Here is a 15,009-nt window from a genome sequence, read left to right as displayed (position 1 = left end):
TTCGAATTGAAGTAACAATCTAAACCCTAAGTATGTTCAAACCCTAATTTTGATTTAATTGGGGATATTTTGATTCAAAACCCTAATTTATTCTCGAAGCTTGACTGCTTATTTTGATAACTCATTGCATATTTTGATTTAATTGGGGATTTTTTTTAATATACTCACTGCTTATTTTTGATAACACATATTGCATGTCTCTTTGTATGAACACATATGCTCACTGTTTGTTTGTTTATTTGATTTAATCTTGAATTTTGTTTGTTGTTTATGATAACTCACTGCTTATTTTGTTGTTTATATTTATATCACTGCTTATTTTGTTGTTTACAGGTCAATGTTAAGTTTTAATATCCTTAAATTTTTTAATTTTAGCATGCCTAAATTTAAACAGTTTGTCAAGGTAGATTCACATATATATCACTGTAAAATATTGATATTTTGAATGACATATCAGGTAGGTTCAGATGGATAAATCATGGATTAAAGAAGATAGAGATTCATTAGCATATGATATAGGGGTCGAGAATTTCGTGATGTTTGATGAAGAAAATGCTAAAAATCCTAAGAAAAATCCTGAATTTGCCGAAGTATGCCAAAGAATTGTAAGTAACTTGTAATATTCTAATTAGTTTTGATTACTCTATTTTAAATTTCCTCGCAACTTTGTTGATTATTTATCATTTTCATTTCAATTTATAGGATAAACTACTGGAGTCCAAGAAGAAGGGTGAATTTCAACCAAGTGGAAGTAAAGATGTTCAGACCATCACACTGGAAACTCCAGAGCATTCGGGAAGGGTTCAGGGAGTTGGAGGTTTTGTTACTCCAAAAGCATTCTTTAATTTACCAAGAGAGAAAAAGATTATTTTAACAAAATCAGAGTTGATGGCCCGTGATCGAAAGATGATGGAGAAGATGACTAATCTAGAGGCGGAGCTCGCTCAATTGAAGGCAATCAATACTTCCCAAGGTACTTTCCATTCACCAATGCTTTCTAAGAAAGCAAGTGTGGACCAAGTGGATCAAGCGGCTCAAGTAGAAGAAAAGAGTAAACCAATAGCTGTGAAAGAACTGGACTTAAATGATGATGATGATGATATTTATTGTGTTCCTATTTAGACTCCTCTCCACCTCCTGAAAAATATGGTAAAATAATAGCATAAATAATAAATATAAGTATCGTTTAATTACTAGCATGTTACTAGTATAAATAGATGTTAAATGCTATCTAAAATTGCAGGATGGTAAACAATGTAGGTTGGCGGCTAATAGCATAGACATCAAGGTTGCTTTCGGGGTTGCTTTTCCCCGTGATGGAAATTTAAGTAGTTCTATACATGGAAGGACTATGCCTCCTGGATGTCTACGTGTTTGTGTTGAGGGTTTTATCAAAGAAGAGACACTGATTCCAGTTTCAGTACCTGGTGAAATTGAGATTGTTGAACACGCTGTTGGTTCGTATGTAGCTTGGCCGGAAAAATTAATCATCTACCCAGTTGAAGTGGTATGAATTTTAAATTTTTAATGCATTATGTGTAAAAAAAATAATGTGTCTTTTTATATAAAATTATCATAATTTATTCATGTTTAATTAAGTACAAATTTTGAAAAAAGAATCGAAAAAAGAATTGGCACTGCGTCATAAGAAGGTTGAATTGAACACATTGGTGTCAAATTTTGCGAAGCAAAGCCAACTGCCAAAGTGTCAAAGGGCTTCAATTTGTTGTTCAAGCATGTAACCAACTGGATGAAAACTACAGGGGTCTCGATACAAATTCTATGTGATGCGGAGGTGTTTGGATATGAAAAAGTGATTTTTTTGTTACATGAAAATATTTTGGGGTTGTTGGAGTTCAAAATGATTCGTCAAGCTACAATCTCAGCTTACATGCTGTAAGATACATTTTTTTCTAGTTATTCATCATTCGATTATAATGTTAAAATTTTTGTGCTGGTACTTGCATATTGGCCCGCGTGAGACAGCTGAATACGATACCTTTGCTTTTGGGGATCGACATTTCACTTGAACAGAGATTTTAAAGTTTATATTGTAAAATGGTTGAAAGAGGTTAATCCTGATCGTATATATTTTATGCTGCATAATCACAAGTAGTTGTTAGGTCCCAATGTGTTTGTAGAAGGGGGGTTGAATACAAACAATACCAAATAATCGAATTAAATGTGGAATAAAAATGTGAAACAAAATTCAAGTTAAATAAGAATATTATTAAACTTGAAAGGTGTTACAACAATTGTATCGATTACAAGGAATTAATCTCAAATTAATTATCACAAATCTAGAATAAATTCGACATGAACTTTTTCTATTTTTGTAATAAAAAGATTCAAATGCTAAACAGCAATTTGAGATTAAGTTCTAGGGATTTTGATCCGCTAGATAAGTTACACAAGAACAAGATAAAGATTTCTAGTGGTTTGGATTTAACTTTACAAACTAGAAATTATGATCTTGAAGTTTGCAGATGAAGGATAAAATATTTCTTCTGTGGCTGCTCTGTTTTTGTTCTTGTATTGGTTTCTGTATGTTTGATTTTTTTGTTGAATGGCTGCTTCTGTCTTTTAATCAATCAACAGAATGGAATGAACTGGAATGACAATCCCATAGCTGGCAAGACTTTCGGTAGGATAATGGATTGAACTAGCAAGAAAATCTGATTGAACTACAATGACTTTCGGTATGACAATCAGTTGAACTAGCAAGACTATCTCCTTCCCAGTAGAACTTTCGGTAGGACAATTGAAATGACTTGGCATGAACAATCGGTATGACAATCCTGATTGTCATGCTAGTTCATTTTCAATTGTCTTGCTGATTTAAGACTGTTTTTAATCCAATTAAACTTCTGAAAATTCTTAATATTAATTCTGAATTAATTAATCAATTAATTCAATTAATAAATAAATTAATCTTTGTAGATATAATTTATTTTCTTAATTAAATTATATGACTTAATTAATTAATAGAGAATTAATACTAACCTTGAGCAGCAACCATTCTTCTGAAAATCTTCTGAAAATCACTGAGAATTATGAATCAATTCCACCACTTCAATGTTGACACTCGATGTACTGTCTGGTTCATGAGTGACTAACTTCCGTGACGTTTCTTCATGTCTTGACTTTGATAATTGATTTTCTTCAGATTAAATCCTTGTAATTATCTGATACCCTGACGAGATCTCTGTCACTTGATTAAATCCACAATCTTGATTTATATCATTGAGGCATGATCAATTTCTTGAACTTCTTCCAGTGAAAAAATTCCTCAAGTCTGTAGATGAACCTTGTTTCTGAATCCTTTGACAGATATTACTTTGCGAGATCTCTTTGACGGTAGATCCACTATTTACTTATTGCATTCTTATTTGAGTTGAGTTAAATCCTCGAATATATAAATAGGCTATGACATATGCCTTACAGTAGTGGTCAGGAACAGAGCTAGATTGGTTGCTAAGGGCTATTGTCAACAAGAAGCAATAGATTTTGATGAAACCTTTGCTCCATGTTGCAAGACTTGAAGCCATCCGAATCTTCTTAGCCTATGCAGCCCATGCCAATTTCAAGGTCTATCAAATGGATGTCAAAAGTGCTTTTCTTAATGGAGATTTGGAGGAGGAAGTCTATATTAGTCAACCTCCTGGATTTGAAGATCCAAATTTTCCAGATTATGTCTACTATCTTGTGAAGGCACTTTATGGATTGAAGCAAGCACCTAGAGCCTGGTATGCCACTTTACCAAAGTTTCTTTTGGAAAATCACTTCACAAGAGGTACTGTTGATAAAACTTTATTTTCAGAAATGTTAATGGCTCTAGTATACTTGTTCAAATTTATGTAGCTGATATTATATTTGGCTCTACAGATGAAAAACTTTGCAAAAAGTTTGTCAAATTGATGCAAAGTAAGTATGAAATGAGCATGATGGGAGAACTAACTTACTTTCTTGGTTTACAAGTTAAGCAAGTTAGTGATAGAATATTCATTAGTCAAACTAAATATATTCATGACCTTTTAAAGAAGTTTGATCTAATGGATTGCACATCTGTAAAAACTCCTATGGCCACTGCAACTAAGCTTGAATTAAACACTACTGAAAAGTCTATGGATATTTCAAGCTACAAGGGCATGGTTGGCTCACTTCTGTACTTAACAGCTAGTAGGCCAGATATTATGTTTGCTACTTGTCTTTGTGCTAGATTTTAGGCCGATCCTAGAGAATCTTACCTAGTAGCTATTAAGAGAATTTTTAGATATCTCAAGGGAACACCAAAACTTGGCATTGAGTATCCTAGAGATTCTGGTTTTGATCTAACTGGTTATTCAGATGCAGATTATGCAGGTTGTAAAATGGACAGAAAAAGCACAACAGGAACCTGTTAATTTCTAGGGAACAAGTTTGTGTCCTGGTTCAGTAAAAAGCAAAATTCAGTTTCTACTTCTACAACTGAAGCTGAAAAAATATTGCTGCTGGTAGTTGTTGTGCACATATTTTGTGGATGAAAAACCAATTATTGGACTATGGTCTACAAGTGGATAGAATTCTCATTTTCTGTGATGACACAAGTGCAATTGCCATCACTGAAAATCCAGTGCAATATTCAAGAACAAAGCACATAGACACCAAGTACCACTTCATTAGGGAGCATGTGATGAATGGTACTGTGAAACTTCATTTTGTTCCAAGTGAAAAGAAGATTGCAGATATATTACCAAGCCACTTGATGAATTCACCTTTTCAAGGTTGGTAAGTAAATTAGGTATGCTTAATTATGAAGGATTTTTTGGCACATAAACGCAACGAAAACATAAATTTAAATCTTAAAATAATGAAACCCTCCGCAGGATCCATGCGAAAAATAATATTTAATTCGTAGTTCAGTATGTTTACCTTAAGAAGCTTTACGTTGATGGAAAGATTGAGGTCTTGAATGATCACCACGTTGCCCGTCCTTGGAACGATCTACGCCTTGAAGGTATCCACACGAATGATCGCCCGGAGGATGGGTGTGTACTAGCACGTTCTTGAGGTCGCATTCTTGCTCTCTCTATTTCTCTTCAAGCTGCTAGGGTTTATGTTTTATCAAATAAAACGTGTAACCCTAATTCTATTAGAAAAAGATATTATATAGGTAAGAACTAATGGGCCTCCAACCCTAAACTTAATTTTAGAGTTATTATTATTATTAAATTCGAAATTCTAATTATTGTATTATTAAGTCTCACTTAATCATCCAATAACTTAATTTCAGATTTAATATTAAATTTGAATTTCCTATTTATTTAATTAATTAAGTCACACTTAATTAATAACAAATAATTCGAATTACTTACATTTAATTTAAATCCGAGTTTAAATTAAATAATCCTTCAATCATTCTTTGTGCGACCCTTTAGGTTATTATTACGTTGGCAACAATTTTAAATCTAATTTAAAATCATAAATAATGAGCGGCATCTAGTAATACATCATTGTTACCCAAGTAACAATAATTAAATCGGTGATCGATTAAACCTTTTGTGTATAATGTACAATGTACTATAATCCTTTTAACCATATATTATAGATTAAACTCGAGGCATGTTATGTGTCATCCTCTTCATAATTTAATCCAGGTTTCCTTGATCGATGAGTAGACTATAACATCAAATCAACATTTGAGCATGGCCATGCATTTCATAGTCTAACTCAAACAAGAGGCCAATAATATCAATCCTAAAATGGGAGGGTTAAATCCTTTCTAGATCATTCATATTTCTCATATGATTCATAATATATCCAATATACACTTTATCATCATCCGGTCAAAAGTAACTTTTAATGCAACCAAAGTATATTAATTCTCATATAGAAATATAATGATTTCAAGTCTAAGGACCAATACATCATTATCACTAGTGAGAATTACTTATGACACAACAGACATGTAGAATCTCACATTGGGTCTTACAAGCACCATGTATATAATACATGTGCCTGTGTTTTGACTTTAGTATCACTATACCTATGATCAATGAGATGTGATCATTAGTCAACATTCACACTAGTCTTAATGCATTATTATTGTCCCTTAATAATAATACTCGACTAGGGATCTTTAGGAATATCGATACTATTCTCATAATCTCATTTCTAAGTCACGTAGTTAGAGATATAAAATTACATATCATATTCCAAGGACATTTATTAATCTAACATCTTATCGCAGAAAATAAAGATATAATAAATTACTAAAAAATAATCCATATAATCAGAATTAATAATCCAAATATTTCATAATAGTAGTTGTCTCTAGGGCACAAACACTAACAAATTATTCTTAAATTATTTCAAATATTTTTGCAAGTTTTAATGCAGCCAGAAAATTAATTGGTTTTTCAACTTTGGATGAAATTTTGGCTAAGTCAAAATTTACATCCCGACGGGTGCTCATTATCCATCGGGTTTGGTCATCCGTCGGAATGTTACTTGTTCACAAAAATCAATTACTTTTCTGGATTATTTCATAACTCGACGGATAACTGATTTATCCTCATCCGTCGAATTGTCTCAATCTTAGCCGGAAAATCTCTGCTCATTATTCATCGAGTATACTTATAGTTTATAAGCATGACACGACGGATAAGTGACCTGAATTTTTACAGTTTATTTATTTTTAAACGACTATTTTGGGCTATTTTGATTGGTCACTTTATTTCACTTTATTATTTGTGATAGTTTATTTCTGAGATAGTATAAAAGCAGAATTCATTTTTATTCTACTCTTTTATCATTCTCAATTCAATTGCTCTAACTTCCTTTCTTCTCCAAAGCAAATATCTTCTCTGCAAATTACTCAGTCTCTAACAATGGCACCAGTCGTCAAAATTATGTCTCAAACTGGATATATCTATTTAAAGAATAACTTCACAGCTCTTGTAAACAAGGAGATTCAACAGTCTGGAGAGTTTCACAAAATGATGGATTTGTGAAAAGCTGTAAACTCAAATATGCGATGCTAGAATCTCCCACAATCTACTGTGAGGTTGTAGAGGAGATATGGACAACTGTAATGTACTACTCTACTGACAAGACCATCACTTTCACTCTCAAAGGTAAACAGTTTTGCATTAACAGTGACATTGTCAAAGCATGCTTTAGAATTCCTAATAATACTGCTACAGTTCCACACATAGACACATATATAGTTAACATTCTAAATTCCATGGGCTATGCACTTTCCACTTCTAAGTTAAGTGAAATTAGGAGGTTAGGTCTTAGAAAGGAATAGAGCTTTTTGTGTCATGTGGTAACTAAGGTATTTTCTGGTAAGATTAGTAACTTTGATTCTGTTAACATTTCTATGCTTAACATGCTTTACATGCTAGTTACCGATAAGTACTTTAATTTCAGTGACTTGGTCTTGTTTGAGTTAGGCTATAAGTTAGAAGAACTGAATAAGAGAGGTAAGAGTGTCTACTATGCTAGATTTTTTATGATGCTTGCTAACCACCTCATTGAGAATATTAAAATTGAGAACCCAACCAACAAACTCAATTGTTGGGTTCAAGAAAGGAGGATTATTGCAGATCTCAACAGGACAATTCACCACAAAGAGGTGCCTCTCCTTTATTTTCCAATTATGGAGGGACCTCAGGTAAGTGAGGTAAATTCTACTGTCTCCACTCTTCCAACCTCACACATTTCTTTTCCTTCTAGTATAGCAATGGCATCTGTGTCAATGACCCAACAGATGCCTACCCAAGCTACTAAACCACAAATTTTCAAAATTCAAGTCTAAAAAAGCCCCCTCTGGTTTCTTTCAAAATAATCCAGTTGTAAAATCCACTAAAACCAAAGAGGGGAGTGTGAAGGAGGGTAAGCAAGGTGAGGGACAGGGTGAAAATCAAAGAAGCCCTAAGAATAAGGTAAGAAAGGTGAGTATTTCCCAGCCTAGCCATACTGCAGCTTCACAACAAACTGCAGTGCTTAAAACGGACTTAAGCTCATTACTAGTTGCATCCTCCCAAAAGGATGTGACTATTGAATAAAGCTCTCAGCCAAGAGCATAGGCCAAGAGGGTAAGGGACACTAGCTCACCCCAAACTTATGCCAGAAAGAAGAAATCTAAACCAACTGGGGATGCACAGGGAACATACACAGTGCAAACTGAAGCAATAGACTCAGTCACTGCACTTTCTCAAAGTCAGATTGATGTGACTCCAATAAATGTGGAGTCACAGCCAAAATCCTTAACAGTTGAAGCACCTGAAACACCAAATTCACCCACACACTCACTGGATGTTGACATGATCAATACATCACTTCCAAATTCTCCATCTTTAACTCTCTTGGAGAAGCCAAAAATCCAAGCAAGTGAGCATCATCTTTTAGATGATTTAGTTTTCTCACTTGCCATTTCTTTCTGAGTCTGTTGAGACATCTGTGCCTAAATATTCATCAATCTGCACAGAGTCTACAATAGTCTCCACTCCAAACTCATTCATTTCTTCTATTCTGATGGATATTCATCATCCGTCGAGTAGTGATTATATCCAGATAGATAAGCCTAACAACAGTCATTCTTTGAATAGCCATACTACTGTCCCGATGGATATTCATCATTCGTCGGGTGTCTCTGCACAACTTCAGATCTCCTCAATTCTAACAAGTGTAGAAGACTTAGTGGTAGTGCAATCACTCTCAGGACTGAGGGAAGGGAGTGAATTGAGTGAGAGTCTGGGTTGCTCTCAAGAAAAATGAGAGAAAATGAGTGATCAAATACAGACCATTTCTTCAGGTCTGGAAAAAGTGAGTGAGAGGAGTCCCAACTTAGATGATGAAGGTGAGGGTGTGAGGATGGGAAGCCAAGGGGAGCCCTTGATGCAAGAACTAGAGAGATCATGAGAGAAATGCAGGTACAGGAGAAATAAGGATGGACATCATTGTTAGTGAGTCAATGAATGTCAATGAAGCAAACAGAGAGGAACTATCTCAGCATAGTCAAGCTGTTACAGATTCCACCTCTTTGGATATTGAGGCATTTACTCATCCTATTCCAGCATATCAAATTTTGGCTGGACAGGGGCAATGAAAATGCAGAGATGATGCTCAATTTGGTGCACACTACTCAATCCATGCAAAGAGCAAAGGATGCCATCACACCTATGCCCTCTACAGCTGGTGATGACATAGATTATGAGGCTGCTGGGTCAAAAGAATTCTTTAATAATGAGGATGATGATTGTAAAGGGGAGTCACTGGATATAGGGGAGAATTAGGCCCTAGTTCCAAATCTGGTATGCCTAACTTGGGCATTTTCAAAGAAATGTGATGAACATTATTTCAAGACCACCCTCATTCAACTCATCAGTTAGACACAATCTGCTCTTCAATCAACAACAAATGCCAGCACCAAGAAGCTCCTACAGGCACACCTTGCTTCTCTTCAGTTACAACAAATCCAAGGCTTTCAACATAGTCAAAATGTCACTTCTATCAAAAATGAGGTTGATTAAATGAAGAAGGATATTTTTGACAGATTGGATGTTAAACTTCCAGAAGCTGCAATGATTGATATTAATAGGCAGCTAAGGAAGAACTCTGATCTTGCCACAAAGGTGGAGTCCTTGGACAAAAGGATGACTGCTATGGAAGCTTCTCTCACAGCTATACATCTACATCAAGCACAACAAGCTCAACTGCTGCAAGAACTGGTGGCTACACAATATTCTTCCTCCATTCTACTTGATGATAACAAAAAGGGGGAGAAATCATTATCTCAAGTCAGTCAAGTAGAGCCATCTAGTGAGGGGGAGAAAGTGGTAAATGTACAAATCAGCCAAGTAATTGTTCCAGAAATTACTCTGCCAAAGCCACCAGTATTGGACAACATTGATCTGATCCACATAGCAGCTTCTAAGCTTGAGTCAAAGTCAATTCTTAAGATACTTGATGTTGCAGCTGTGGAGAAGGAAATAGATGGTAAATGTAGAAAGATAGATGCAGAAATTCAACAAAAGTTTGGGCTAATTCAGAAGCCAGACAAAACATTCATTCATCACTCTCAAGTTAAGAATATTTCTGTGAATAAAATGAGTATGAATTATCTGGAAAAAGGCCAAACATCTTGTAACAAATCTTCAAAGGCAAATCTGATCATGAAGCCTAAAAGGAACTACTCAAAATTCTCAGACAAAAATCCTATGGATATTGAGTATGAGACACCTAGGCCAGATGAGAAGAAGCTGTTGGCTAGATCAATTGCATTTTACAAAGATCCAGCAGATTCAGCACTCAAAAGAAGATTAGCCAAGATTTACAGAAATGGTAAGGAAATTTATGTGATGGTTGGACATCCTATGTTTGTGGAAGCTAAAAGGGAAGAGAAGGAAAAAAATAGGAAAGAAAAGAATTAAGCTGCTCTGAATGCTAAGAAACTCAAACAAAAGAAGAAGCATGCTGATATCTTGGCCAAACTTCAAGCTGTAAAGACCATAACAGAAATTTTTGCACAACCATCTGTAATTGCTGAACCTCAAGATCAAAAAGTGTAAGATGAATCACAATAGAAAAGAAGATTCAGATACAAGCTCCACTACAAAAGAAAATTGGACTTCAGTGATGAGGAAATGGAAGATTATATTCCCAAAAAGCCTACAACTTCAACTCAGACATCAAAACCCTCAGTGGTATTTGAAGAATTCAAGGTGGTGGATCCAACTAGGAACATTCATGGTGAGACCATTATTCCTAAGGATGAGCCAGTAGACTGGGATAGTTTGCCAATTCCTGAGCTAAATTTTCCTATCTTCAAAAAGCCAAAGAAGACAAAGACTAGAGCAAGTAAGAAAGTGAAGCCTGTGACTCTCAGATCCAAGACCCTAACCAAAACTCAATCTACAGTCAACAAGGGAGATTTTTTATACATCTGTGACATCAAAGAGTTCTCTGACATAAACCTCTACTTAGATGAATTGGAAGAAGTAAGAGGGATTGATGCTCACAGACATCTTCCTGAAAGGCTGGTGTTCAAATATAAGGGAGGAAAAGAGATAATTTGACCACTTCACAGGATTCTTCTAAAGAGCCAATATGTTCTAATAAAGATCTACTCATCCTTCAAAAAGAACTTTGGATACAATGTGACTGCAAGGAGATTAGTTCTAAAGAAGATTGAGGAGCTGATGAGTAATAGAGCCAAAGATGCACTACCAAAAACTCTGTCAATTCCCTTCACAGTAAAGAGAGTGTATTTGAGGCCCTATTGGCTGATGGAATTCAGGGATGAAAAGGGAGTAAGAAGATTCTTCAGATTGGAGGACCAGTTGAGTATCTCTAGCAATGAGACTCTACTGGAAATGCAAGAAATGATAGATCTCTCAGAAGTTGATGAACTTGAGTTCCATAGACAACTCCAAAATCAGATAGAAGAGAACAACATGAGGCTTGGGAAGAAACCCAGACAATCAAAGAAATAGACTTATCTGCTCAGACTAGAGGAGTACCTTGATAATGATTGTGAGCAACTTCTTTGTATACTTGGCTTTTTTCAATTTTCAGTAAATATTGCAGCACTTATCAATTTCATCTACTATTTTTATTCTGTATCTTTTGGATGTTTTGTTATCATCAAGTTTCTCTTAATTTATGCCTACAATTCCAGTAGACATAAATTGGGGGAGATTGTTAGGAATATGTTGTGAACTTGATGATAAATTAAACAAAATACCTTAGAAGATTTAACTTAGTGATTTTACAGCACTCGACGAATGACCAAATATAGTCCCTGACGGATGATTCAATGTAGTCCCGACGGATGATGATTTGACATCCATCGAGTGAGTAGCTTATGTAATAATAAGTATTGTAGCACATTTATGCAAACAACTTTGTGTAGATTATGTAGGAGCATATGAGTTATGTTGACTACTAGTAGATATGCAGAATAGGTTGATTAATTGTAAATATAAGATGTCTTGTAATTCTGCATAAGTGAAATGGAGTCAAGTGACAAATAGCTACCCGACAGATGATCAACAAAGCTACCCGACAGATGACAAGCATGTACCCGACGGGTGATCAAATTCAAATATCTGTTGACAGTGATAACACAGTCACATACGTTGGGTGTTTGAAAAAGGAATGTGGCGGCCTGTTAAGCAGGAATTTGAGAACAAAGAAGCATTACCATTTCCATGCTATTATGAAGATATTCAAAGATGCTGAAATAGAGTAGTGAAGTAGCATGGAGTTAGACCGGATATGTTTTATTTTATTATCTTGTCTTGTTGTCATGTAAACTTGGTGATATATAAACCAAGTGTAGCAAGTGGAACAATTATCGAACTAAGCACACACATTTTCAGAGAAACATTTTCAAGCTGTATTCTGTAGCATTTCACTGTAAGTTAGCTGTTCATACTTGTAAGTAGGTGTGAGCTATTCAAGCTTCACAGAGTTCTCACTCGATATATATATATATATATATATATATATATATATATCTGGTGGATACTTTCAAATCCACCAGAAAGTTTTAAAAGCTTGTGTTTTTATTACTTTGTGTTTTGATTCATTTAAAGTATTTATTCCACATTCTGCAAATCAAACACTTATATATTATCAAGTAAGAACTGTCTTAAAAATATTGAGAAAGAATCCAGAATTACATTCAACCCCCCTTCTGTAATTTTTGTTGTATTGTTAGGGAATACCAATGTCATTTATAGCATCATTACACTCAACTTTAGATAAATATGCTAGATTAGTGGTGATTACCTGATTACTGGATGAACTGACTTCTGTTTTATCTGATTTGGCCATAAGTGCTAGATTGACATAGCTTGTATCCTCATCCTCTTCTAATCCATCAGCAGCCCAGTCATTTTCCTGAGTTAGAAAAACCCTTTCCTTTTGTCTGAGCAACTCAAAGTACTTCTTTTTGTAATCCACATGCTCAAACTTCTTTCTATTAATCATGCTTTCTGCATTCACTTGCAAAATGACCACTCAAGCCACACTTGAAACATTTAAATTTTGACTTATCAACCATGGTTCTGTTTGGATTGGATGCTTTAAAATTCTTCTTGAATTTGAGCTTGGTAAATCTTCTGGATAGAAAAGCAAGATGCTCATCTATGTCCTCCATATCATCTTGACTAAGATGGTCTTCATGTTCAGCTACTAGCCCTTTTCCCTTGCCTTCACAAACTTTAGGGTTTGGTGCAAATTCCACAGTTTCAACCTTTATCTCCTTCTTTTTCTCTTGCTCAGCAACCAATGCAATGGATCCTCCTTTCTTTTTTCTTTTCTCCAGCTTGTCATCTTGCTCTATTTCAAGCTCATAGGTCTTTAGAATCCTATGCAGTCTATCCAAGGTAAATTCCTTGTAATCTTGAGAGTTTCTTAGTTAGACTATCATATGCTTCGATTTCTTTGGTAGAGATCTAAGAAATTTGAGGTTTGAGTCCTTTGTCTGATAGACTCTTCCATGCAACTTTAGAGCATTCAACAACTTTTGAAATATACTAAAAATGTCTGTGAGTAACTCACTTTCTTCACTATGAAAATGCTCGTATTGCTGAATCAAGAGTTGTATTTTATTTTCCCTGATTTTCTCAGTTCCATCACATATAACTTGAATTGTATCCCAAACCTCCTTAGCAATTTTACAGTTTATGATGTTGCCAAACATGTCACCATCAACACCATTAAACAAAATGTTCATGGACTTCTTGTCCTTATGAACTTGTTCAATATCTGGATCAGACCATTTTGGTCTAGGCTTTGGGATAAAGGGCTCATTTCCTGTAGCATCTCTCATAGGGACATGAGGACCTTTCTCAATGCAATCCACATATTCTTCATCTTGAGAGAGGAGATGCAGGTGCATCTTCACCTTCCAATGGTGATAGTTATCTTTTTCTAGAGATGGAATCTTTAATCCAACATCTTTTCTGCTCATATTGTTAGTTGTTGTGATATTTAAACTCTTTGTTTTTCAAGAGCTTGCTCTGATACCAATTGTTATTCCTAAACAATCTAACAAATAATTATAGAAGAGTGTTTTGAATGTAATTCTGGCTTCTTTTTAATTTTAAGAACTGTTCTACCTTGAATATATAACTGTGTTTGATTTAGCTAAGGCGCAGAATGAAAGTATTGAAGAAATCAAACACAAAGTAATCAAATACAAGTATTTAAAAACTTTTTGGTGGATTGAACTTTTCCACAAGAGATATATATAAATTCGAGAACTCTTTGATGCAAGATTTGCTCACAGCTACTTACAAGTTGAACTTACAAATCAAAGAAATTCTTTACATATATAGCTTTATCTATTTCTTTGGTAATTTGCTTACTAACCTCCATCTTGTTCTACTTGCTACACTTGGTTTATATATCACCAAGTTACATGATAAAAAGACAAAAAAATAAGATAAATTTTTTCTTAGTCTAATTTCATGCTTCTTCATTTCTCTATCGATCATCTTTGAATATATTCAGTTTAACATGGAAATGGAAATGCTTCTTTGTTCTCTAAAACCTGTAAATAGGCTGCCACATTCCATTTGTATACAATCAACGCATATGACTGTCAAGTCACTATCAACTTCTTTTGAATTTGATCATCCGTTGAAACTCTGTTAGATCATCCGTTGAAACTTTGTTGGATCATCCGTTGAGAATCTGGTTGATCATCCGTTGAAGCTTTAGTTGATCATCTGTTGAAACCTTGTGGAACATCTGTTGAAAGCATCTTCATAGCAGTTAACTCTATTTCACTTATACAAGATTGCAAGTCATTTAATATTTATAGTTAGACAACCTATCTTGCATATCAATCTAGTAGTCAACATGACTTAAAACATTCTACAACATCTAGTTCTCTAAGGCATTACAGTATGCAGAGATGTGCTACTAAACTTATTAATACATAAGCTACACTTTGAACGAATGTTAAAGTGATCATCTGTTGAAAGCTACAAAATCACTAAATTAAATCTA

This window comes from Apium graveolens, chromosome 3 (assembly GCF_009905375.1).
Source record: "Apium graveolens cultivar Ventura chromosome 3, ASM990537v1, whole genome shotgun sequence".
NCBI lineage: Eukaryota > Viridiplantae > Streptophyta > Magnoliopsida > Apiales > Apiaceae > Apium > Apium graveolens.
This window is presented reverse-complemented; position numbering follows the sequence as displayed.